This window comes from Taudactylus pleione, unplaced genomic scaffold (assembly GCF_031769625.1).
Source record: "Taudactylus pleione unplaced genomic scaffold, aTauple2 ptg000092l, whole genome shotgun sequence".
Lineage (NCBI taxonomy): Eukaryota > Metazoa > Chordata > Amphibia > Anura > Myobatrachidae > Taudactylus > Taudactylus pleione.
Genome location: NW_028284494.1, coordinates 16,016,226 through 16,043,022, shown reverse-complemented (window position 1 = coordinate 16,043,022; position 26,797 = coordinate 16,016,226). Strand labels below are relative to the sequence as shown.

The window sequence follows — 26,797 nt, the reverse complement described above, 5'->3', positions numbered from 1 at the left end:
ATGTTTTCTGTCTTACAAAAGATAATATTTTACATCCAGTTCAGACAAGGAATGGGTAAAGGTTTCCTCAGCTGTCCCCATCTGACAACTAAATACAGGGCATTAGGTAGTTCCAGATTCCAACCTCTATGTTAAGGAATTGTCAAACAGTTGATGTATGTTTTTATATATGGTGGATGAGCCCTAGAGCAAGACCCTACTGATGTAAGGTGGAAGATTATTTATTACTCTGTAATGTTTGTCAGGCTGAGGAAGGCAGAGTCCTAGTCCTTCTTAATCAGAAACCTATGGCTGGCTAATCTAATGTTTATACAAAAAATAAGCTTACTACTGTCTGTTGCATGATCCAGGGAAATATTTTTCCCGGTCTATGATCTCTCTCAAACCCAAGATCTTGCTACATACAAACAATGGGGAGAATCAGATATCACCAAATTAACAAATAATACAATACCATGGGATCATAATAGCAAATTTGCCTCAATAATAAGTGTTTTACTATTTAGTATTTCTCTACCACACCAGGCTTTATTTTTTTCCCAGCCCCCAATTTTTTGATGTTCCTCTCAATGCTTTTCCCCCCTCTGATATCCATTACCTCCTGTTTACTCCCTTACTAAGTTTCCTATTTGAAAGCTATCTGTCAGGAGAGGGTAGAACAGCTACCCATACCCATTGTGCAAATCCATTTGGAGTTCATTGGGTTGGACATCATTGACTCACTAGAGAAGTCGGTTTGATGACTTCAGTATGTCCTGTTAGTTGTAAACTATACTGTACCACCCACTATCCTAAGGCAGTGCCACTAAAGAACATATGTTTGAGTACTGTAGCCAAAGAGTTGATACTTATGTTTACTCACTTGGGAATACCCAAAGCGATCATAACAGATCAGACAACCCCTTTTATGTGTAGACTGATGAAGGATATATGCCAGCGTTTAGGAGGAAAGTCTATGCATAACAAAAGATTTGTATTTCCGTGCTATGGAGTGTAAAGCAGTTCAATAATGGGAGATGAACTATTTATAATAATAATGAGCGCTATATGTGGTGAATATAATACATTAGTGGCACCTGTAAAAAAAATGTTTTACATTTTTGGTTATTAGTATGTTTATAGCTCCTTTGTGGAGAGTTACAGTAGATATGGTGAGTCCCGTTCCAAAGTCACTTTGCCTTGTGATGAAATAAAGACTAGCTTACCCTACCTTGCTCTTCCTAAGAACTCCGATTCCTCCATCCCCACTTCAGGGTGCTGGTCCGGGCTGTGGTAGGGAGCTGGTTGATTTAGCCTGGCCCTGGCTCTTGCTTCACGTAGACCGCTGGCTGGGGGTGATGACGTCAGCGGGTTAGTGGCAGGCAGAGTGAACAGCTGTGTGGCTGGAGTGTCCAGTGTTCGGGAAATCCTACCTGTTGCCTCCAATGCATTTCGTGCGCTTGCACACTTTTTCAAGGATGGCATGAGTATCACCAAGGTGTCTTTAAATACACAGAAAACTTTATTAAACTCAATTAAATAAACAGAACTTCCTCCCGGAAGTCTGTTAAAAGAGAAGGTATCCATGTGCTTCTGCTCCATATTAAAATAGGTGATTTAGTTAAACACAACATTTGATGGATTAAATTAGAGTATTTAAGATAGATATGATTTTAAGGTGCCACATACAGAATAAAATGTTAGTTGATAAATTATAAAAAATGTTTTAAATAAAAATAGGTATTTTTTTATATTTTAAGAAGAGACTGTTATCTTAAATTTAATAGAAAGTTATAAAATAATTATTTTAAAGGAAAGCATTTAATTCTATGTTCAAGCCGTGTGGTTTTAGGGTTTGCAATTCATAGATCCACTTAGTTTCTATTTTTCTTAAGGCATTTACAATGTTTCTGCCTCTCCAAATGCGATGAACTTTTTGAATAATAATAAACTTCAAACCTTCTGGGTCTCTGTTATGTATTTGCAGGAAGTGTATAACTCACGAAATTGGATGTGACAGCACTAGACACCTTCTTTCAACAATGTCAGAAATAGAGAATCAACAAATTAACTTAATCATGGAAAACATTGAGTTCATACTAACACACAATTATTTTTGGTACGATGGAAGGTTCTACCTCCAGAAAAGAGGAACAGCAATGGGAACATCCCTCGCTCTCAGTTATGCGAACTTGTTCGTATCGAAGTGGGAGAATGATTGCATCTGGGGAAACAACAAATATAAGAAAAATATCTTCTGTTGGAAAAGATACATTTGTGACTTCTTCTTTGTATGGGATGGTCCAGAGGAAGATCTACAAGAATTCAGGGAATATATAAACAATAGTAATATCAATTTAGAATTTACAATGGTAACAAGCAAAGAGAATGTAACATTCCTCAATCTGGAAATTTATATCAAAGATAACAAATTCCATTCCAGAACCCATATCAAAGAAGTAAATTGAAACAATGCATTACCAGTTTCAAGTAACCATCATAGAAACTGGATCAGGAACATACCTGCAGGCCAATTTAAGAGAATGAAGCGCAATTGCAAAGAAGAGGATGTCTACCAGATACAAAGTGAACAACTAAAAAGTTACTTCATCAACAAAGGATATAAACCAAAAGACCCGGAATTACAATTAGAAAAGGTACAATTGGAAAGAAAAGAATTAATCACATACAAGCCAATAAATAATAACAATAATATGGATTTGCTATTCATAACTCAATTTAACAGCAATATTACTGCTATATAAAATATGGTACAAAGACACTGGCATATTGTAAAACTAGATGAGGACTTAAATAACTTAATTCCAAAAAATCTGCAGATTATTTATAGAAAAGCAAAGAATATGAAATAGAAACTAGTTAAGAGCTTTATCCCTCTGGAAGATAAACCTCAATCTTCAAAAAAGGGACACATTTTTGTCTTAATTGTGCAAAATCAGAGAATATCGACCACGAAGTTGGAACAAGAATTTAAATCTAAAAGCACGGGAAAACATATACAACTAAAGAGTTCACATGCTGTGAAAGTGAAAAAGTGGTATATCTTTTAGAATGCCCTTGTGGACTTCAGTATGTAGGCCAAACTATAAAAAAGCTGAAGGTTAGGTTGGCAGAACATATATACAATATAAAAAGAGGCCTGAAGATGCATAGCCTTTCCAATCACTTCCTGGAAATACATAATAGAGACCCAGAAGGTTTAAAGTTTATTATTATTCAAAAAGTTCATTGCAATTGGAGAGGCGGAAACATTGTAAATGCCTTAAGAAAAATAGAAACTAAGTGGATCTGTGAATTGCAAACCCTACAACCACACGGCTTAAACATAGAATTAAATGTTTTCCTTTAAAATAATTATTTTATAACTTTATATTAAATTTAAGATAACAGTCTCTTCTTAAAATATAAAAAAAATATATATACCTATTTTTATTTTACATTTTTTTTATAATTTATCAACTAACATTTTATTCAAAATTTTATTTTTTATGTGGCACCTTAAAATCGTATTTATCTTAAATACTCTAATTTAATCCATCAAATGTGATGTTTAACTAAATCACCTATTTTAATATGGAGGAGAAGCACATGGAGACCTCCTTTATTAAAATACTTCCGGGAAGAAGTTCTGTTATTTTAATTGATTTTAATAAAGTGTTCTGTGTATTTAAAGACATCTTGGTGATACTCATGCCATCCTTGAAAAAGTGCGCAAGCGCACGAAATGCATTGGAGGCAACAGGTGGGATTCCCCGAACACTGGACACTCCGGCCGCATGGCCGTTCACTCTGCCTGCCACTAACCCCGCTGACGTCATCACCCCGGCCGCTAATGGCCAGATACCAGCGGTCTACATGAAGCAAGAGCCAGGGCCAGGCTCAAGCAAACAGCTCCTTGCCACAGCCCGGACCAGCTCCCTGAAGTGAGGATAGAGGAATCAGAGTTCTTAGGAAGAGCAAGGTAGGGTAAGCTAGTCTTTATTTCATCACATGGCAAAGTGACTTTGGAACGGGACACACCATATCTAACTCTCCACAAAGGAGCTATAAACATAATAAGAACCAACAATTTAAAAACATTTTTTACAGGTGCCACTAATGTATTATATTCACCACATATAGCGCTCATTATTTATTAGAAAAAGTCGATGCATACTTCAGTCATCTGAAAACTGACGGGCTGGTTGAATGCTTTATTAAAACCTTGAAGCATATGCTGAAGAAGCGGTAGCTCAAGAGAAAGGGGACAAGATAAACGCCTGTCCTACTTAATGTTTGCAGTCCAGAAGGAACCCCAAGCCTCTTCTGGGTTTATCCCTTCTTAGTTACTCTGTGGGAGACAGACCAGAAGTATGTTAGACATGTTATGGGAGTGTTGGGAGTAACAGTCTCCAAGAGAACCAAATCTGGTGCAAATAGAACCTCAAATGCAAGAGAGGTTAGGAAAGATAACACTCTAGTGCAACAACACATAGGGAAAGCCCAAGAAAGGTAACGTCAAACCTATGATAGGACAGCAATAGGCTTATTATTTCAACAGGGGACAAATTGTTGGTCTTAGTTTCAACACAAGAGAGCAAGCTTTTTGCTCACTAGCAAGGGATCTATAAAATAATGGAGTCCGTAGGTCTATCTAAATGTAAAGCACTATGAAATATACTGGTTCTATATATAAAAAAATAAATAAATAAATGTTAATAATAATAAGAATAATAACAATAGTAATAATTTGAGTAAATTATAAACTTCTCCAATTTGGCTGAAAGGAAATTGGAGCAGTGTATCTTGTTAACCTCCTTAGGCACTGGCAGAAATTATTACAGATGTGCGGTTCAGTTTTCCTGAAATATGAACACACCCATACTTAGGGGTTCTAAGTCAAATTGAATCGCAGTTTGCATTCACTTTTGGGTTCCAAGTGAAACAGAGGCCCTGATTCAGAGCCGGACGCTCTGACAGAGCGCTCGCTCTGAATCAGGGCCGTCCCTCCTACCTTTTGGAGCGGCCTCCTGGCCGCTCGCATAGCTGTGGGTGACCACAGCTATGCTATGGGTACGGCGCCAAAATTAATATAGTGGAATGTAAGTGATTTAACAAACAATAAAATATGCAAGAATGTGGCAACAAGGCCCAATATTTGTGGGCGTCAGCTCAATGGCAATAAAAAATACTGGTAAAGGTATTGGTAAACATGTAGAAAATAGGTTGACTGCAAAGCGACTAGTTTGCTAAAGTGCATCAATAATATAAATGTAACATAAATCAGCAATGTGGTCAAATATTTAGACCCATAGTGTAATTCAAAGAAATAAAGTGCTGGTGCATATAAATAAATAATTAACAATTTATTAGAGACACAAAAATAAAAGAATAAAAAATATATGAGATAAAAAAACTAAAAAATAATAAGCAATAAACCCTTTAAGACAAATGGATAAAATCAGAGGAAGTATCTATGGCTGTGAATATATCATTCACTTTAAAAAGGAAACATTCTTTCTAAAAAAATGAGTAAATAAATAGCAGCTTATCTGAATGAGATGGATAGAAGTTAGTATATCATAAGTTAAAGAGGCAAGGTATGGTCACTCCCAACGCATTTCGTCCTGGGACTTCATCAAGGGGATATTGGTATGGTTGGGTATTCTCTTATTTATACCACCACACTAGTTCATTAGAGATCAGGAGACCGCATCACTTCCTGTCTAGGTCATATGGAAGTATTAGTCATAACCAACTATACATAAGGTAGGTAACTTCCCGGTTATAGTTCATGTCCTTAGTGTTATAAGTCGCATTTGTTTTAACTTTTAGAACAATTAGTAAGTTATTAAGATAGGGCAACTTCTCCCTCGTTTGTTGGGACTTCTGCTCTTATAGATGGCATCACGGCCGGTGTGTTCCCGCTCTTGGGAGCGACATGGGTTGGCTGGCCACGTCATATTCACCCTTGTGGGTATGTGGTTCTCCATCACATGGACACGTGGTTCTACATCACATCCGCCCTTCTTCAATCAATCCTCGCGGTGGCTGCATCCTCTGTATGCTGTCACTTCCACCCTTCATGCCGCCGTACTTCCGCACTCGGGTCTCATCTCCATGGAAACTGGATGATGTCATCAAGCTTCTTTTGCCCTTCTGGCGTGAAGTGCCACGATGTTCATATCGGGCTAGACTTCTGCCCATACTTTAACATGTTTTCTATATCAGTATATATGAATGGTAGCTACAGATGTGGCCATTGCAATGTTTGTAAGTTTGTCCACCCTAAGAGAAAAACTTTTACGAATTCAGAGGGATCTAAAGAGTTCACTATAAAAGATTTCATAAACTGTAATTCCACTTCTGTTATCTACCTATTGGAATGTACCTGCGGATTGAAATATGTAGGTAAAACAAAGAGACCACTGAAGTTGAGAACAGGAACATATTCGCAATATATGCAACAAGATAGAAGGACATGCTGTCTCCAAACACTTCACTTTAGTACATAACTCCAATCCAGAACACATCACGTTCAAAGCTATTGAACATGTAACACTAGGAGAATGAGGAGGAGATCTGGGAAATTTACTTTCAAGACGTGAAATGTTTTGGCTGTTTGAGTTGGACACATTGGCACCTAAAGAGTTCAACGAAAGTTACTAGATTGCCCCATTCTTGTAATGGCAATTTCCCATCTACTACTATACCTCATCGTTAATCCAATATAGGCGATTGTGGATTACCTTGAAGGGCCTTACTCGTACCCTAGAGGGTGACTTCTTTGAGAAGATCAGGTATAGTAGATTTATTGGAAACTGTCACCTCTTCTAGTATAATTGCAGCCATACCACTGAGTGTTTGCCCAACCCCGTCTGATCTTGGAAGCGAAGCACTATTGCGCCTGGTTAGTACTAGGGTGGGTGACCCCCTAGGAATACCGGGTGCTGCAATTTAATGAGTTTATTAGTGACAATCCTCAATGGAACAATCCTCAATGGGAATATGAGCGATGGAACCAGAAGACCTGATGACATGCATAGTTGAAAGGATTCTTGAACAATAATAAGAATAAGCTTCTAACCCAGAGCCAGCAAGAACCAAACACAAGACATGTTTAGTGCATCTGGAGAATTCCAAAGAAGACAATAAGTGTCCAGAGAAAGGACTAATTCTGGACAGATTATTGGAGTTATATTTGTGGAGAGGATTGAACTCATTATTTTATTTCTAACTAAAACCATGGATTATTGAAACTTTTTCCTTTTTGGTTCCTTCAATACTTTATCCAAAAATTCTTTATTTTTATTTATTATTTACCATAAAATGAAATCATGGTGTTAATTTCATATCTCAAATTATTTTGCTTTATTTTTCCTACATGCATCATATTTTTCCTACAGCATCATAGTAAAGCTCCGACGTTTCGGTCCTAGCCATGGACCTTGACAAAGGTCCATGGCTAGGACCGAAACGTCGGAGCTTTACTATGATGCTGTAAATTTTTTTTTAAAAAGATGAAATAAAAACTCATTTTAGAAGACTGGTGAGTGCACCCCCTTTGTTCATTTTTTGTATGCAGGGATACAGGTGATCCCATTTGGGTGGCTACCCCAGCAATGTGATTTTCAGATGTGAGTGTGGACTAATACTGGACTTTATATATATATATATATATATATATATATATATATATATATATATATATATAGATAGATTTTTTTAAATGTTTTTTTTATTTATTTATGCACGTATTAAACACGCACACACACACACATATATATATATATAAAAATATAGCAAACGTATATAATTTATATATAAATACCCACATATACAGTATCCACACATAAACACATACATACACACTAACACATATACACACACATACATATACACACACATAAACACATACATACAAACTAACACATATACACACACATACTTATACACACACATATACACACATAAACACATACATACATTACACACTAACATACACACAGCAGTATACACACACATTAAACACATATATACACATTAACACATACATACACATATATACACAATAAAACAGTACATACACACTTACTTTTTATGCAGCTGCTTCTCATATCCTTAGGCTCCGCCCCCTTGCACTGTAATGCTGTGATTCGTGTGTCATTTGCGGGTGGGCCTTGTTGTATTGGCTCTGCCCCCTTCGGCCACGGTAGCTGGGGGAATTGGTCCATCAGGGGGGGTTTCTAGCTACTCCGAACCCCCCCTGCATGCTCTAGAGGTGGGGGCCCCTCTGTGTGTGGGGGCCCCTGGGACTACTGCCCCTGTCGCCCTCCCCTTAATCCGGCCCTGGGTCCAAATTACATGATTTTAGCTGTTTTTTATTGATTTTGTATTATTTTTATTGATTTTAAAGGAATTAAAAACCAAACCAATACCGAAGCACTTGAGGGTGGTTTTGCCAAAACCAAAACACTGATGAATTAGAATCAAAACTAAAACACGGGGGTCCACTTACATCTCTACCAATTATGGTTGGAACTGGGGCTGAAGAACCTGAGGTTCCCATAGGATTCAGATTGTCAAGTCAAAAACACAATGAAAATAGTACACCAAAACGGTGGTATTTTTTTTTCTGTTCCCAGGTGCACCAACTTAAAAGAAGATGACGTTGTTGTTCCTCCGGGTGTGGTAGTAAACCAGAAACCATACTGTGCCAAATACGAGGCTAGATAAATAGCCGCAAAAAAGGAGACTGATAAAATGATGCAGCTAGATGCCATTGACGAATCATGAAGTAAATGATATAGCGCAATAATGCTGGTTCCAAAACCCAATGGGATCATACATTTTTGCAAGGACTTCAGGCTCTTAAATACCATTACCTGTTTTGACATATACCCCTACCCTCCAAGATGACCCTTCCACCAGGTACAAAATGCTCTCCTCCATGACTTCCCACATAATTTATAATTGCAGTCACTTGTGCTGAACTAGGTAATTAATGAGAAGGGTGTTTCGACACAGGTGGCTGCAATCATAAATTAAGAAGGAAGTCCTCTTGTACCTGGGGGAAGGGGGCATGTTGGAGGTTCTGTATACCCAATGCCTTGGGTAGCCAACAGCAAATATTTAACCACCTTAGATTGAATAAAAGGGTATTGGCAAATTCTCCTACTGCAGACAAGTAAGGTAGAGTCGGCTTTCAGTACACCCTTTCAACTGAGCCTGTGTAAGGAACATTAATTTGGGGTACAAAGTACCCCTGTCACTTTTTAGAAGGTTATAAATAAATGTTTAATGTCTATCGTTTATGCTGCTGCATACTTAAGCTGGCCACACACTAGACCAACTTGCATCCAACCAGCCAACTAGTTGATTGGTTGGAATGAAAATCTGGGAACGTATGGGAGAAAATGATGATCAGCAATTTGCTCCTAAATGCCAGAAAACAGATGTAAATGATAGTTCAGACAAGTTTGTTAAATGTATAATCTAAACAATTTGTTCAAACAACAGTTTTTGTCCATTTTCCAGCGTTTAGGAGCAAATTGCTGATTGTCATTTGCTTTCATACCTTACCAGATTTTCATTCCAACCAATCAACTAGTTGGCTGGTTGGACAGATAATCTTTAGATGTGTGGCCAGCTTTAGACAACACTGCAATATACTGCCAGGAGTGGGAGTCACACCTGCCCTAAGTGGAGACTGTCTTAAGGTCATTAAGAAGCACAGGTTGACAGAATACCCGGCAAAGTATGCAATAACCCTGATGGAGACTAAGGGGTCTATTTACTAAGCAGTGTTAGGAGACAGAGTGAAAAGTGATAAGGTGCCAGCCAATCCGCTCCTAACTGCCATCTCACAGGCTGTGTTTGAAAAATGACAGTTGGGAGCTGATTGGCTGGTACCTTATCACTTTCTTATCACTTTTCACTCTGTCTCCTAACACTGCTTAGTAAATAGACCCCTAGGCATTTGTTCTATGTTGCGGGTCAAGGGTAGGTCAAACCCCAGATCGATAAGGTAGATGCAGTAAAATAGTGGCCCAGGCCTGAAATGAAAATCAAACTATGCACTTTTTTGGATTTAGTGGGATACTATAGAAGGTTTTTTTTTAAAAAAAAAACATTTTTCCACTAAGACTAATCCAGTTAACTGGATACTAAAAAAAAATAAAAAAAAATCTGCCCTCTACTCATCTCCAGTTTTTAAAACCTGAAACTTTTGCTGTAGGTATAGGAAGGTATAATAAACACCTCAGGAATAAGGTTGGGAGTAGGGCCAAATTAGGGAGGCGTGGCCACACTCCCTCCCCCTGAAAAACTTTAGAAACTGGTATTGCGACCCTGTGAAGTGGCGCAGCGTGCTCAGCACAGGGGCACAGGCCCCCTACCGCTGGCTGTCCCTGTAGAGCAGCACAGTTGAAGCTGCACATCAATCTGTGAGAGTAGACTGCTGCAGCAGTGGGGGCAATCGTTGACCCTGGTCCCCACCGGGCCCCTCCAACCAGCCCGTGCCCAGGTAAGTAATACCCACTCCCCCCTCACACTCTGTGCCTCTGGCTCTCCCCAAGTAGTCTGCATGATCAGGTGGAGAGATACTAGAGAGGCCGGTATGTGACAAAGTGAATGACTTACCTTTGGAGTGAAATCATTTGTTTCTGCTGCTTGTAGGCTGCAGGGTAGAGTTGCAGTTAGACAAGTAAAACAGTGCACCTGGGCAAATCAGCATTACACAGAAAAACAAGGAACTGTTAGCCTCAGGGAAAGGAAAACTTGGGTGTAATGCCAGCCAATTAGGATAAAGCTTAGTGGAGCTTGCCTTTTGTTGGTTCCTGTGGGTGGGGCAATCAACACCAAACCAGCTGATAGTCAGTTGGACTGTATTTTCACCCTGTACTATTATTCTGACTATATAAGAAATCTAATTAGAAGCTTCTATTTATTCTTGTTGTGCAAAAGTATCACACTATTGTGATTTTATTCCTCTTTTATGACACTGGGATTAAATATTTATCAACTTCATTGAAAGACAACTAAGATAAAATTGTATTTCCTACTTTTTCATTATTTTATATTTACTATCATTTTAAATGTTCTTAATTATTGTCCATAAGCATCATTATAACTTTTTACCCTCTTGCATAGTGTTTGTCTGTGTTAGCTTAGTGCTAGGGATCGCTAAGATGTACAGTATATACAAACAGTGCTTTTATGATGGTACTCAAAGGTACCTTTATTCTGGTATGATTTTTGATTCTTAATACTAGTCCCAGAAACAGTTAGAAATCAGTGAATTAATTTCATAAATGAATAAAATAAGCATCTTGATATTGTTCAGAGTACAGAAGATACTGTACTGTAAATTTAATCTATACCTTTTTTTCATAGAGGGAAAGCACTGTATAAATGTATACAAACTATATTTTTCATTATTAATAATAATAATAATAATAATAATAATAATAATAATATTAATAAAAAAATTATAATTAAAAAAAATTAAAATAATATAATAAAAGAAAAATACTAAAAAATAATCATAAAAGAGATTTAAAAGTAGTATAAAGACACAAGGGGATATGTATCAAACCTTTAAAAGATAAAGTGGAAAGAGATATAATATTTGCCAATTAGTTTCTAACTAATTTTTAGGCTGTGTTTGAAAATTGACAGTTACAGTAGATACTGAGTGGTTGGTACTTTATTTCTCTCCATTTTAGCTCTCTCCAAGGTTTGATACATCTCACCACAAACAGAAGATGTGTAATTAATGAGCAAAAGCAGTTACTGTAAAATAACAAATGCAAGTTTATAAACATTGAAACTAATGATAAAGAAATATAATTACAAACCAAATGACTACAACAAATTTTAAAATGGTGGTCTGCAGAAAGAGTGATATCCAAATTTCTGATTTGTTCTGACTGTTGAGTGCAATTGAAATTGTTTTATGTCAGCACTGGACAAGATAAATCTTACGTTTAATTTTAATATAAGTGACTTTAGTTGAAATTTTTGGTCCTTCGTTTTTTTATGTCGGTTATAAACTCTTTTTTTTTTACTAACATGTACTGCACATGGCATACCAGTCATTGACACGCATGCTTCGACAATGTCATGAAACATGTTTGCATTTTCATAATGATTATGTAACCTATTATTGATGTCTTGGGGAAAACATTCCCATCATTTCTTTCAGTTTATTCCTTAATGTAAGCAATTTTGGATTTGGAAATATTGCAAAAATGTGGAAAAAACACTCAGCCAGAATATTGTTTCCCCCTGCCTTTGTCTGCTCTGTGTTTGGATCTGCAGACTACCCAGAAAATTATGGATCCAGGGTGTTTGTCTTTGCTTTTGGCCGTTGTGATAGATGGTAATTGAAAGCAACCGTGGTCACAGATACTTTCTACGATATGAAGAATACAAACAATATTTTGTACTTTGTGTTCAAACGTTACAATGTTTTGCTTCTTAAGAAAAAAAACACACGCTGTTAATTTTTTATGTAATCGGGATGTGCTGTTGGCGGTCTTTCAATCCATACGTGGACATCAAAGGACGGTGTTTGGGTCATGACCAAATGGCAACAGAGAAAGTCCCATTTTATAAAACCCCACCACTATGTTAGTGTGGTGTCATCAAAGATATCACTTAGATATGTTTTCCATGATGTGCTCATTGTCGTTCCTACCATGATATTACTGATGGTGATGTCATTTTGTTTTTTAATGTTATCACTGATCTCACTTATTGTGACATCATCTACTGTGATATCATTAGTGATGTTACCCATCTTATATCAACATTCCTTCTCAAAGCATTATATATGTCACCCTTACTAAAATATTTTGATATCACCCATTGTGATGTCAACAGCATTGGTAAATATTTTTTTATATCATATAATATCAACCGTTATTATAACATCAGTGATGTCCTCAATTGTGAGGGAGATCATTATGTCACCCAGGCCGGTGCCTGGGCAGGTGGATAACAGGCAAAGTGAAGAGGAGGAGCCAATATCTGAAGAATCCTACAGCAGAACATTTCACATTTTTGCTCAGTTTCTTACATTGTATTTGAAAAATGTTGTCTCACTCCTCCTTATCTAAAGAGAGACAATGTGGTTGCGTAAACCAGGACTGCCATCAGGGGGGGACTGCCGGAACTTGAGTCCCGGCCTGGACATTCGGCTCCTACTGCAGCCCATCCGCTCCTACTGCCCGCTGTCACCGGCCACACTACCCATTTGGGTGAAGGTGGGGCCTGCCCCGACCGGCACGCTCCTGCTGTTCGCGCTACCTCCTTAAGTAAAAGGAGGCCCCCGCTCAGAATGGATACTGGCGCACCACACCGGCTACATGATTGATTGGAGAGGGGAGGGCATGACTATATAACTGACTGGGGGAGTGGAGGACCGGCCACGTGCCCACTTTCACTCCAATAAAGTTTTTTTTTGTTTGACGGCATGTGACATCATGGAAGGGGTTAGCAGAGGAGCTGGACCATAAGGAGCCTCCTTCAAGTAGGTAAGTAATGAGACTTATGGGATGGTTTGTTTCAGCATGTGGAGTAGAAGTGATAATATTTAGGATAAATAAAATAATTTTGTCACAAGCTGAAAACAATTTGTTTTTACTTTTGAATTAGTTAAAGTGCACTAATGACAGAAATACATTTGAGGCAGCCATTTGACTGTAGCTAACATCACTGAGCCACATTCAGCCTCAGGTAGGGGGAGGTGTTGGGGTGGGCCTTGGGGGGGCCCTGACAATTTTCTCAGTCCCGGGCCCCACAATCTCTGATGGCAGCCCTGGCGGAAACTACCTGTCAAAAGCCCCCTACAGGAGGGGTGACACACCTGCCAAACAGGTCTCCTCAAACCCAAATGCAATGTGTAGATTCAGAAAAAGAGCCAGGATGTGCGCTAATAGATTTTTGAATCAAAATGTAGCTCATTACAGTTATTTTATTGAACGTATTATATATATTATCAGACAGTGTTCTTGTAGCATAAGGTATTACCTAGAAGCTTATACGTTATGGTATTACCTAGAAGCTTATACATTATTGGAGTAATTGTATCCACATGTGGTATACCTTTATTTAGTCATGTATCTCCATCATCTATCTTTACCATTTGTACATCTTTCTCTGCACTTGACGAAGGGAATTTTTAAACCCAGAAGTGCCTGGTTCTTTTAAGATGTCACCCTGTATGTCTGTATTGTGTCAATAAAATAGCTCCACTGAGCATATTTTTACTCAAAAATCCTTTGGTACGTAGCCACATATCACTCTTCCTTATAACATCACTTCTTACAACATCACTCCTCATAACCTCCTGAGGAAACGTATTTATGTAAACTCTTTTAAGGTGCCGTCACAGATGGGTTTGAGGTCTGGAAATTTAACTTTAATAAACCTTCATTCTTTTCTTTTTTTTCAGCCATGAAGTTGCTAGGATCATTGACCTGTTGCATGATCCAGACAGATGGACTCAATTTTTCCTATATAATATTCTGGTAAAAACAGGAGATCATGATGAACTAAATTAACATGAGGTGTCCAGATCATGGGACTGCAAAAGTAACCCATATCATTCTGTTTGATAATTGACATGAGCCGCTGGTGGTGATACTTTGTATTTGGATTTCATCAAATATGGCATTGGGTATGAAGACTAAACAACTCCATTTTGATCTCATTGGCCAGGAGAATATTCTTCCAGAAATCTTGTATGTTATTGAGCTGGAGCCTTGCAGACATAAGCCGTAATGCTATTGGGGTGGTGGGGGGGAGGGGGTGGTATTGGTTCGAAGGGAAGAGCCTAAGTCCTACTTTAGTAAGTATATGTTTGATGGCAGATTCATAAACTTTAACATTTACCATGTTGACAGATCCCTGGATAGAGCTATTATTTTCTTTGATTTTTGGGTTCACCTCCAGGGGCACTCATGTTGTTTTGTATCTTGCAATGCCATCCATCACCAGCTTCTCTTCCTGATGTACAGGCCCCGTTTCCTTCAGCTTCTCAGAAGATACAGAATAGTATATTCAAATCATATAATAAATTATCGACTTCGACTAGACTTGAGAAATGGAACCGAAACCAAAACACTTGAGGTTGGTTTTGGTAAAATAAAAAGCTTAGAGGATGGTTTTGGCAAAGGCAAAACCAAAATACGGCGGTCCACGCACATCTCTAGTTTAAAATACCTTCTCTATTAATATGGAAGCATTAAAGTGTACTTACTGTACTTAGTCGTGCGTGGCTTTTTTATGTTACCTTAGTTTTTGTTGACTAAATAATGAGTTATAAATGAAATCTGTTATGGGTAATTTGTCAAGAGATTAGATTGATCAAAGTTTAAGACTTGGTGAGGACTAGATGATTGTTAATTTTGTCCTGATATGTAGAATACAGATTTTAAAGACGGTGCACCTTTTGATACATTATGTCTGTATGTTAATGTTTCCAGTGATATGATATGTCATCAGTGAAGTCACTCGCTATGATGTTGTCAGTGATGTTAACTGTTTTGATATAATGACTTACTTTATCATCAGTAATGTACCTTTCTTGTGAAGTCATATCTTTAATGTAATCAGTGACATTACCCATTGTCATGTTATTAGGACTGTCATTTGTTTTAATGTCAGTCAATGCATGGTGATGCTGTGGGTACTGTGAGGTCTTCGGTGATGTTCCCTATCGATGTTATGATGTCAGTGATTTCCCCCTTTGTTATATGATATAGTTTAAGGTCATAATAATAATTTCCTCCATTATGATTTATATGAGTAATGTCAACCGTGGTTATGTGAATCAATTTTGATGTCATCATAGATGTAATTTATTTTGCTCTCATCAGTGACGCCATTTATTGTGATGTCATCAGAATTGTCACCAATTATGATTTCCTTGGTGATGTCTGTAATAATACCTATTATGATGTATTTAAAAGCAGATATTGTATTCTTCTTAATATGACCTCCATGACATCAGTTATCCATATAGCTATCTACATTATATCTTCATCCGTCACACAATACATTTTGATATCATAGGTGGTGTATGATTCCATTAGCTTTGTTACCCATGTGTTGTTATTAATATCTTTCATTTGTATGGCACCACAAAGGTTCTGCAGTGCAGTACATTGGCGTAAATCATACAACAAAGTGCAAAGTACAAAACAGTACGAACAAGGAACAAAACGTATATACATTATTACATCATTTCAGTGCTCATTATTACATAGAAAGGAGAGATCTATAGAGTAATAATGTCACACAGACAGATATGATCACCATATCACTGTTAGGAGTAAATTTACTAAAGTGAGAGCTTTTAGAAGTGAGTTTTAGAAGAGATGTTGCCCATAGCAACCAATCAGATTCTAGCTATTATCTTCTAGAAGGTGCTAGTTAAATGTTAAGCAAAATCTGATTGGTTGCTATGGGCAACATCTCTTCTAAAACTCATTTCTAAAAACTCTCATTTTAGTAAATTTACCCCTAAATGCAAATCTCGACTACAGAAGGCTGATAGGACAAGATCCCGACTAGGGCTGGTAAGTACCCTAACCCTGCCCTCTCCTTCCCTAACCCTCCTTTAGAGGTGCCTAACCCAAAGACTCCCGGGTTGGTGCCTAACTGTGAGTCCCCCCACGGGTATTGCCTAAACCTAACCCTCCCTTCCCGCACCCTAACCTAACCCTCCCGGGGGGTGCCTAACTCTAACCTCCCCCCCCGTGGCGCCTAACCCCAACCCCCCCTCCCCCTAGCCTAATCCTAACCCTCCCCGCCGGGTACCTAACCCTAAGTTTCCCCCCAGGAGTCCCTAAACCTAACCCCCCCCCTCGTGGCTAAGTGCTAAGACGCTCGGACTTACACCTCGATCGGTCAGGCGTCCCTCTGTATTCCGGCATCGGGATTAAGATAGGTGTCTGTATTTCACTGCCAATCTTAAGTCCCCAGTCGGGCTTTAGTTGTCGGGATATAGACCGGCGGAATGTAGTCTGCCGGTCTATTAACTACATCCCCATATATATATATATATATACAGTATATGGATAATAAATAATTTTACTTTGTACGTGTGATACCTACTATTTGATTTTCACCTACTGTTTTGTACTATTTTGACGAAATTACCTGGGGGTAAATAAACATGTTAGGAGCATTCCTTCCTGATCCAGAGAGACTCTGATAATCCTAAAAAGGAGGGCAGTGACACACAACCTTCATATTGGATGCGGGCGCCTGCTACTAGCTAAAGAGCGCACTGAGCGCCAGGCTGTAACTGAATGGCAGCTGTTACAGTACACATTGCTCTTCAACTCGAACTGCCGGACCGCTAAGTGAAATCTCAGTGAAGTGCTTGTAGCATTGAGCCGTATTCAATTAGAGCGGATCCGCGATACTTTTCCGCCTCCCAGACTTTTCGTCTTTTGCGGAAAGTAATGTCAGATTTGGGGAAATCAGCCTGACACCTCCCACAAGATGCTCTGACATGGGGGTTCACTATGGTACCCCCCCGATTTGGCTTGCTGAAGGTATTTGGTGTTTTTAAACGGGCTCAATAGCTGCTAAATAGCGTTTTTCTATGTGGTGCAGAATAGTATTCAGTGGTACTTGAAAATGGGGGTCAGCATATTTAAAAGTTTCTAAAGTTAAGTTGAAAAAATCATGAAAAATCCACCTGCCACAAGCACCTGCAATCAAAAAAAAACACTTGGGGCATACTTGGGGACCCCCCCAGAGTCAAGTTCGCTAGTTTTTAACTTTGTCCCCCAACATTTTTTTTATGCCCCCAAATTCAAAGTCATTTTTGGGGTGTCCTTAAGTGTTTTTTTTTTATTTTTGACACAGATTACCTTTGGGTGACTGAAGGCTGCAGGGGGGTTCCCGCAGTGTTCACCCCAAAACCCCAATTCTGCACTTTTTCCGCCTCCCATTCATAGGCAAAACTTTTCCACCTATTACATTGCATTGACTTTCCGCCTCAAATTAAATACGGGCCTTAGTGTCTTTTAGTCAGGGATCATCTGACAATGCTGGTAACAATGTAAATAGGCCAAGCTCACAAATGTGGCTGTAAGTGGAAAGGTAGATAGGTAGGTAGGTAGGTCGCTGCGTCTCCGTCTGGAGACTTGATACTGCATTAGTTAAATGTTATAAAGTTCAAATGTAAAATTATTTTGATCATGAACACATACTCCTCCTCTTAGACAGGTCCCTGCCACACATGTGGATAAAATACGGACAATGCAAACACCAAGAGGTTGCTGTAGTTAATTGAGCTTGTCAGTCTTAGCATCCTCCACGTGTTCAGCAATGATCCTTTATCTAGCACACCCCAGGAGAAGTTGTTTGCAGCGAAACGCATTGGTTGACAGTAGATTGCTGAACTACCATAGCTCCACGCTCACCCACTGAGAGCTCGCCTCCCGGTGAGGGGTATTGTGGACTTGCGGATAACATTTGTTGCAACTGGTGGTCAGTTATATGTTTAGGAGAATCTATTTTTATCTAAGAGTATTTGAGCTGTTTTTTTAATAAGTGTATTAAACGGATATTATACAGTACTACACAATGACTGGCCTTGGGCCTTTTTTTTTGGTGGAAGGATTTGACCTGAGGACCAGTCGCCAAAGTTTGAGATCCTTGCTTGTTGAGTTGCTACAAGTCAGAATGAATCCTATGCAATCAATAACAATTGCACAGTAATTCACCTTGTGGCTACTTAGCTTCTGGCTTCCTAACTGCTATCGCTTATTATAGCCTCCATTCAGTGGTCAAACATAAATGCAGTGATAGTATACTTTACTTTAGCCACACTCACACTTCAGTAGTACACCAATGGATATCAGTGATATCAGTGCACTTTCAGTTGAAGCTCTTATACTTGGTCACCCACAGCTATGCTAGCGGCCAGGAGGCCGCTAAAAAAAGGAGCAGGGACGGCCCTGATTCAGAGCGAGCGCTCTGTCAGAGCGTCCGGCTCTGAATCAGGGCCTCTGTCCCCGGTCAGCTACTTTTCTCTCACCAACAGGTTCAGTGCACTTTTGCTTTGGGTCACTTTCCCTGGTCGGTCTTTCGGCTCTCTCTGCCCACTTTTACTCGGGATGCTCTCTCCTTGGTAGCTTTCCCACGTGTGCTCATTCATGGGCTTCCAATTCCCGGGCTCTATTAGCTACACCTCTTTTTTGTGGGGCAATGAAACACCGACCCTTTTTCCCAAATGGATTCTGGGAAATGTACTTTTCTCTCCTGGGCTGGCAAAGCACAATGTTCACTACTTCCTCTGCTGAAATAGAGGTTATTAGTTGCCACTAGATGCTCAAGTCCCGCAACAGCACCAAGGGTTGCATATATGTAGTAATATTATTATTATTTATATTTAAGGTAAAGCATAATTTCCACAGCACCAATAAGGCAATATACAAGTAACAGTGGATATAGACAAATCAAAGGTACTGTAAATGTAATCTGATATATTGTTGGAACCAGGGGCATAAGTTCATACCAGGTGCCCGCAGGTGAAATAGACGGAAGTGCCCCCTCAGCACATGCACAGTAGCACAGCTGAGGGGGCAGAGGAGAAAGTAATGTGGCAGTAATCCTGCCAGTTGTAGATAATTTCCAGCCACTTCCCCCAAGTTCTCTTTGGCCTCATGATCATCCCCCCTTGTGTCTCTCCAGCCTCATTATCCTGTGTTTCTGCAGCTCCAGGCCTCCAGTGTCTCTCCAGCTCCAGACAGCCCTCTTCTGTCTCTCTAGCCCCCAAGTGTGTCTCCTGCTAGCCATGTCTCTCCAGCCAGCCCCATTCTCTCTCCAGGTCCCCAAGTCTCTCTCCAATCAGCCCCCTTTTGTCTTTAGCCCCCTAGTATCTCACCAGCCAGCCCCTTGCTGTCTTCAGCCACCTAAGAGTCTCTCCAGCCAGTCCCCTTCTGTCTCCAAGCCCAAGTGTCTCTCCTGCCAGCAATGTTTTGTCTCCAGCCCTCCCAGTGTCTCTACAGCCAGCCCCAGCCTGTCTCCAACCAGTCCCCTTCTGTCTCTCCATCCCCCCAGGAGTCACTCCTGTCAACCCCCCCAAATGTCTTTCCAACCCCACAAGTATCTCTCTAGCCAGGCCTCTTCTTTCTCTCCAGTCTGCCACCTTCTGTCTCCAGCCCCTCCAGTGTCTCTCCAGCCAGCCCCCTTCTGTCTCCAACCCACCAAGTGTCTCTCCACATTCTGTCTCCAGCATCCCAAGTGTCTCAAGGCAGCACCTTTCTATCTCTCCTGCCCCTGAAGTATCTCTCCAGCCATCCCCTTCTGTCTCTCCAGCCCCCTCATGTCTCTCCAGCCAGCTCTTCTGTTTCTCCAGTGCTCCAAGTGTGTCCCCAGCCTGCGCCCTTCTGTCTCCCCAGCCCCCATGTGTCTCCATAGCCAATCCCCTTCTTTCTCTCCAGCACCTCAAGTGTCTCTCCAGCAGCCCTTTCTGTCTCCAGCCCCCCAGTGTCTCTAGCCAGCCATGTTCTATCATCAACCCTGCCAGGTCTCTCCAGACAGCCCCTTCTGTCTCCCCAGCCTTTCAGGGTCTCTCCAGTTAGCCCTCTTCTGTCTCCAGCTCAGCAATGTCTCTCCTGCCAGCCCCTGCATCCCTCCTACTTCAGCCCACAGACACTAACCTTCTCTGTCATCTGGATAAAGCTACTCCGATTTTTGCCACAGCTCCTCTGCCAGCAATGTGGCACGTCTTAATAGAAAAACTTTATTGTACCAGGCAGCCATCGGCAAGTGACAGTGGCTCCCCGAACTACACAGATAGATCCATTTATAATCGCTGCCAGTGCTTCTGCAGTGATCTGCAGGGTGTAGGCAGTAGTTAGAGATGGATTTATTTGTGCCCCCATAAAAGCTTGTGGCTGGAGGTCAATGTTTCCATTGCCTCCAGGAGTTCTGCCACTGGTTGGAACAACATAAAGCCAGTAACAGGCAAACAGGGTACGACGGCTGAGAGGCTCAATATATCCTGACAGGCAAAGGGCGGTGAGTCATAAAGAGTGAAAGTCAGTTCAACACTGAATAAAACTGTACCCAAAGAAGAGTCGCTGAAGGGGGCTAGGTGACAAAAGACAAGGAGCACTGAAAGCAAGGATAGTGTGGAGGATGAACAGGAGGAAGGAGGGTCCTGACTGTGACAGCTTACACTCCTGCCCCCTGCAACACCAGTGTCTCCACAACCCCCACTGCTGTTGCCCTACAGCTGGCTGGGGCCCAGCCATTGGGATGTGCTTGGAAGGGCAGGAGGATCATGGATGAAAGATTTGTATTGTAGCTACCGTAAGCATGATCAGCAATATGTCCCTAGGGCTGGGGCACCTGTGCATATTTCCACAGCCTCCATGAGCACACCTCCCCAGCCGAACATGGTATGTGACATGACATATCCGCTTTGCGCAATGTACCCTGTATTTTCTGGGCTTCCTGTTGAGCTTCCTCACTGTTGTGCCCCTGTCTGGGAATAGCCTTGACTTCCATGTGAGGTGTTCACCAAGGGTGTGTGGCTGAGTGAGAACATCACGCCGTAGAGATAGCACTTCATGGTGGAGGAGTGGTGGCCATAGTCCACTTCCAGTTTTAGCCTAATGATGGACATCAGAATCCTATGGTTACTAACCATCAATGTTTTTACCATTTGATTATGGCGGTCCGATGTTTACCACCATCAAATGGAAATCATTCGATGGTGTTCTGATGGTAGTTTTTTTTTTATTATTCATGATAGCTATGCCTCCCTTGGCTCCTTCCTGGCTACTGTGTCTGCATCAGGGCATTTGCATGGGTTCATTGGAGGCTGTCTCTCCCTGACTCCCTCCCCTCTCTAAGCTGCTGTTAAGCAACAGGGCATATTGCTGTCTCTGAATGGCTCTCACTGTCTCTTTCAGCACTCTGGTCAGCTCCTATACAGCAGCTTGTTGCAAGTTTTATTTGTGACTTTGCTTCACTAAAATTGTCACTGCCTGGCTCCCTTTTGTCACTGATGAATGGATCATACACTTAAACCTTCCTCCACCAATGCTGTATAGAATAGTGAAAACCCATCAAAATCTGTCCAGTGGTTCAAGAGATTAACCCAAACGAACAGACAGACCCCTCTCTGTCCCTATGAATTTGAGAAGATTCTGCTTTATTTTGATGCTCTCATTTCTGAGGTGGCTTTAGCTCTGATATTGTCGGAATTATTTAGTGGTTTTAATTCCCAGTTTGGTTCTTTATGGTTTATGTCATGGCAGGAGTGTAATCTAGGATTCCACCAGACTGACGTGTAAATGGATTAAAGTAGCCTGTTGAGATCAGAACTTTAGAACATGGTTAATTTGAATTGTGAATCTAGCAATCACTCATTAGAGGGAGCTCACTGTTTGCAGAAGGCAGTAATTATACATATAACTCTGCTCTTATTTTAAAGTGCTAGAAAGCATATCTACTTGGCCGGAAGTATTACTTTATTTGTTGTTCTTGGTGCCACTCAATTCTTAAGAAATTGTACAAATATAGCCAAGTGTTAGTTATGGATCATTAAATTCAAATACTAAAACACATTTTAACATCAGCATGTTTTACAAATGACATAAAAAAATTAAGAAAAATGACATCATTGCACTTTCCAGTCTGTTTCAACAAATTGCAACTTTAAATTGTCAGTTTCAACACAATGGAAACTATTACATACTGTATACCCCATACAGTTCAGGCCTCTCTCTCTCCCCCCATCTGGGCAACGCAGCTACTGAACCTCAGAAACTATTAAGAAAGTACTATCGAGCTAATAGTAAGCACACAATATAATGATAATAAGCAAATACCTACCTGTAACTGTTGGTCTATTTCTTTTCACGTTGCTCCTGATTGTCAGGTGCACCCACAGACTGTAATCAGGACGTTGCAAGTTATGTTCAGTCCCCATCTGCAATGTGATTGGTTGATGTTGGTTCAAGTTATCAATCATCCAATCAGACGGCAGAAAAGACGCCAAACTCTATTACTTAATGCCGGTTTTGATTTGAAAGTGTTCAATGGGGGAATGTTTTATAAATAATAACCATGTCCATTCACCCCATTCGGCATCATCTCAGTTCTTTAGAAGCACCCCTATATTCCACTCCATAGATTATCCAAATATTCACATTGTAGAAACAGTAGCAATATCCAACCAAGTAACATTTTAGGACCAACCCTCTCCTAAGATACTGCTAGGTCTTGGCTTATAGGGTACATTATACAATGATGCGATCAGCTGGTCTGGGAGTAGCACTCTGAGTGGTGGAGGAGAGTCAGGTGACTGAATACAACATGGCTGCGCCCATACTGAGTTTTGGAGGGAACACTGGTGTGCAGCCTGAGTGCAAGCATGCAGAGTAAACACACTGAGGGCTGATTCAGAGCCGCTCGCAAAAAGCGAGCGCTCGCTCTGAATCAGGGCGGGCGCTTGTTTTTTAAGTTGCAGCCTCCTGGCCACTCACATAGCTGTGGGTGACCACCCACAGCTTATGCGAGCGGCCAGGTGATGGTCGCGTTGGTCAAGACCATCGTGACCATCATGCTTGCGACGAGACCCTTACGGTAGGGTCTCGTGGCCGCAAGCCCCAGTGGACTTCCTGCTCTAATAGAGCAGGAAGTCGACCTACTGACATCACGAGTGATGTCAGTATGGCCGCCCACAAATGGCAGGCGTTCCTGCAGGAACGCCTCCGTTTGCCCAGACACTCCCCCTCCCCGCCTTCCAAACGGGGCGAGCTGTCGACAGCCGCCCCTTTTGGATGCGAGCGCTGGAGCGAGTGCTTTTTGCGCTCGCTCCGGGGCTCACGCACGTGCAGTGCGCCTGCCGCTCGTGCGCACTGGCCCACCATCAACCCGCTTGCGAGTGGGTCTGAATCAGGCCCTGAGAGCACAGAGCAGAGACAGTATGGACAGACCTCATAGCCAGCTGGATGCGATGTGCAGTGCAGGTGGACCTCTGCGTCATCCGGGAATGACGTGCGGCCACAGAGCGAGCAGACCCCCAGTGCCAGCTGGAACAAACACTGTAGAGGTAAAACATAGGAGAAACTAATAGAATATGGGAAATATTTGTCAGGATCGTGTTATGTGTCACTATTGTGTGTTGAAGATTTTCTTTGCATTAGTTGAAGTGCACCTGTAGGCCGCAAAGCACAGAACGCCCCTGTCAGTGTGCTGTGCCCACTCCTGCTTTATCAATTTTATTATGCAAGGAAGACCATTAACACCCAAAATCCTTATTATTGGCCGGTGCAAATGTGATGCTCTGAAAGTTTGTACAGTGCTGCACCACTAGCACCAGGTTCAGGTGTGTTTGGATTGCTTCGGTGGCCGATTTCCCCGTGCTAAGATAGGACACACCGTGATAGAGGCAAGCCTGTATTCCCCTTTTGCAGACACAATGACCAGTCAGGAGGGAAGGTGCAACGCAATTTTATTGCTGCCAATCAAAGAATAACAAATGATACAGGAAATGTTTAACATTCACAGATTGAATGTAATAAATTACACTTTTCAATGTCAAGGTATTTATTTATTACCTCCCCGTCCTCTACCGGTGACCCCAGCTGGCAAGCAAGTGTAAACAAAAGAAAACACGATTTCTGCAGAACTTTTACTTTCACTAAAAGCAAATGAGAGAACAGAACATGAAACCTGCGGGTCGAGCTTATATCAGTAATGCACCAGCAGGTTATAGCTTTAATATACAGTCTGTGCTAATGCTTCAACTTTTGCAGGGAATACGTGGGAAAAACACATGCAGGCCGAGCTTGAATCAGTAGTACACCAGCAGGCTATCGCTTTGATGAACAGTCTGTGCTAATGCTTCAACTTTTGCTTAGAAAACGTGGGGAAAACACATGCAGGCCAAGCTTGTACTTGTAGTTCTCCAGCTATAATGGCTAACAGTTCATGCAGAGTAAATGGCCCAAGCTCAATAAAGCCCATGCAAGTTAGGCTTGTAGTTCTCCGACTGTAACAGCTAACAGTTCATGCAGAGTAAATGGCCCAAGCTCAATAAAGCCCATGCAAGTTAGGCTGGTACTTGTAGTTCTCCGACTGTAACGGCTAACAGTTCATGCAGAGTAAATGGCCCAAGCTCAATAAAGCACATGCAAGTTAGGCTGGTACTGGTAGTTCTCCAGCTGTAACGGCTAACAGTCTATGCAGAGTAAACGGCCCAAGCACAATATTGCACAAGCAGGTTAAGCTGGTACTTGTAGTTCCCCAGCTGTAACGCTAACAGTCTATGCAGAGTAAATGGCCCAAGCTCAATAATGCAACTTTTACTACCAGAATTGCCAGCCGGGGTTACACAGGGCTAAAAAACAATGTACATTACACCACAGAAAATGACAAGGTAAAAGATTCACAGCAAACATATACCTTGTGCTAAGAGATGACAGCAAATAATATACATTACATCAGCATGAATAGACTTTGAAATGGATACCGGCAACAAGCAGTGTATAAAAGACAATTTACATTAACACCAATACCAGCAAATATTCAAACATTTCATGGCAAGCAAAATAATAATCAGTATTGACAACAATAACACAGCAACAAGGTACAATGCCCGAGAGAGAACAGCATTTGAATAACAAATTTCAGCAAGAATAAATACAAATTACATTAGATTTAAGCGACATTTGACATCCCATTAGATTGTGTCAGACATGAGACAACACAAGTAACTCACGTCCCCTCCCGGACATGAGCCGGAGGTTCACAGGAGAGAAAACAACCACCAACACAACTCTTGGGGGGACAGAAGAGGTAACCTATCTATCACTTCCCCCCTATTTCAACACTTTACCTAATTTAAAGACACTGTCAATGAGAGTTTATATGGCAGGCTAGTATAAACTGATAAACCCCCTGTGTGGGCCTAAGAGTAGGTAGTGGGCACAAGTGCATGGCGGCTGCTCCTAGGAGGATAGAAGGGACCCACTAAAAAAAGGCTGGGGACCCACTAGAAGGCACTATGGGGAGGAGGATAGGGGTAGTCACAGTCTCACCACAGGCAGGGGCTCTTCCGCCCAAATCCGACTCCTGGTTACTGGAACAGGCACAGCCCAGAATGCAGAGCACAGCACCAGGCATGCACAATTCAAGTACGCTGCTCTCTCCTTGTCCCAGTGGTGATCCTTCCCAGGCATCATCCTCTCCGGTCAGCGCAGGTCCTCTCCCGGGCGGCAGCGTCGCTCCTTAGCAGCATCCTCTTCAGAGCAGTCTTCATGCAGCAAGGGAAGCAGAAGGCATTCAGTGGAGATGGGTCCTCTTCAGCTAAAGCCGGGCTTGCAGCGGGGCACTCCGGGTCTCCGTTCGGCAGGGGCTGTCCCCAGCAATGCCAGACACAGAGCCCATAGTGACAGGGGCAGCCAGTGCCTGACTCAGGACGGCTGCTCGAACCTTTCCCTGGTCCACACGGCAGCAGTCACTTCCCAGTGCTAGTTCTCAACAGCAGCAGGGGTAACGGGGTCCTCTATCCCACAGGGAGCTTGAGTCAGGCAACTCCCTGGGCAACCGTCCACATCTACATGGGTCCTCAGCCCTCCCAGCTGTCCTCGGCGACTGTCTCCTCTGTCTTCAGAGGGGGATCCGCCGGCTCCTGTCAGATGGTTGGGACCAGCCAGCCCAACTCTTCCACAGTAGGAGCCAGGTTCACTCCGGCGGTCATCTGCTTTCCGCAGCAGCGACTCCGGCTCCTCAGTGCGCCGCGCCTTCCGCCCCGGAACAAGTAAGCGGC

The 26,797-nt window shown here is 41.5% G+C and overlaps 1 pseudogene; it reads left to right on the top strand.

The window, feature by feature from the left end:
• Positions 1 to 6,819: 6,819 nt before the first annotated feature.
• LOC148527185 (5S ribosomal RNA) lies at positions 6,820 to 6,938 on the top strand (annotated as a pseudogene).
• Positions 6,939 to 26,797: the final 19,859 nt, after the last annotated feature.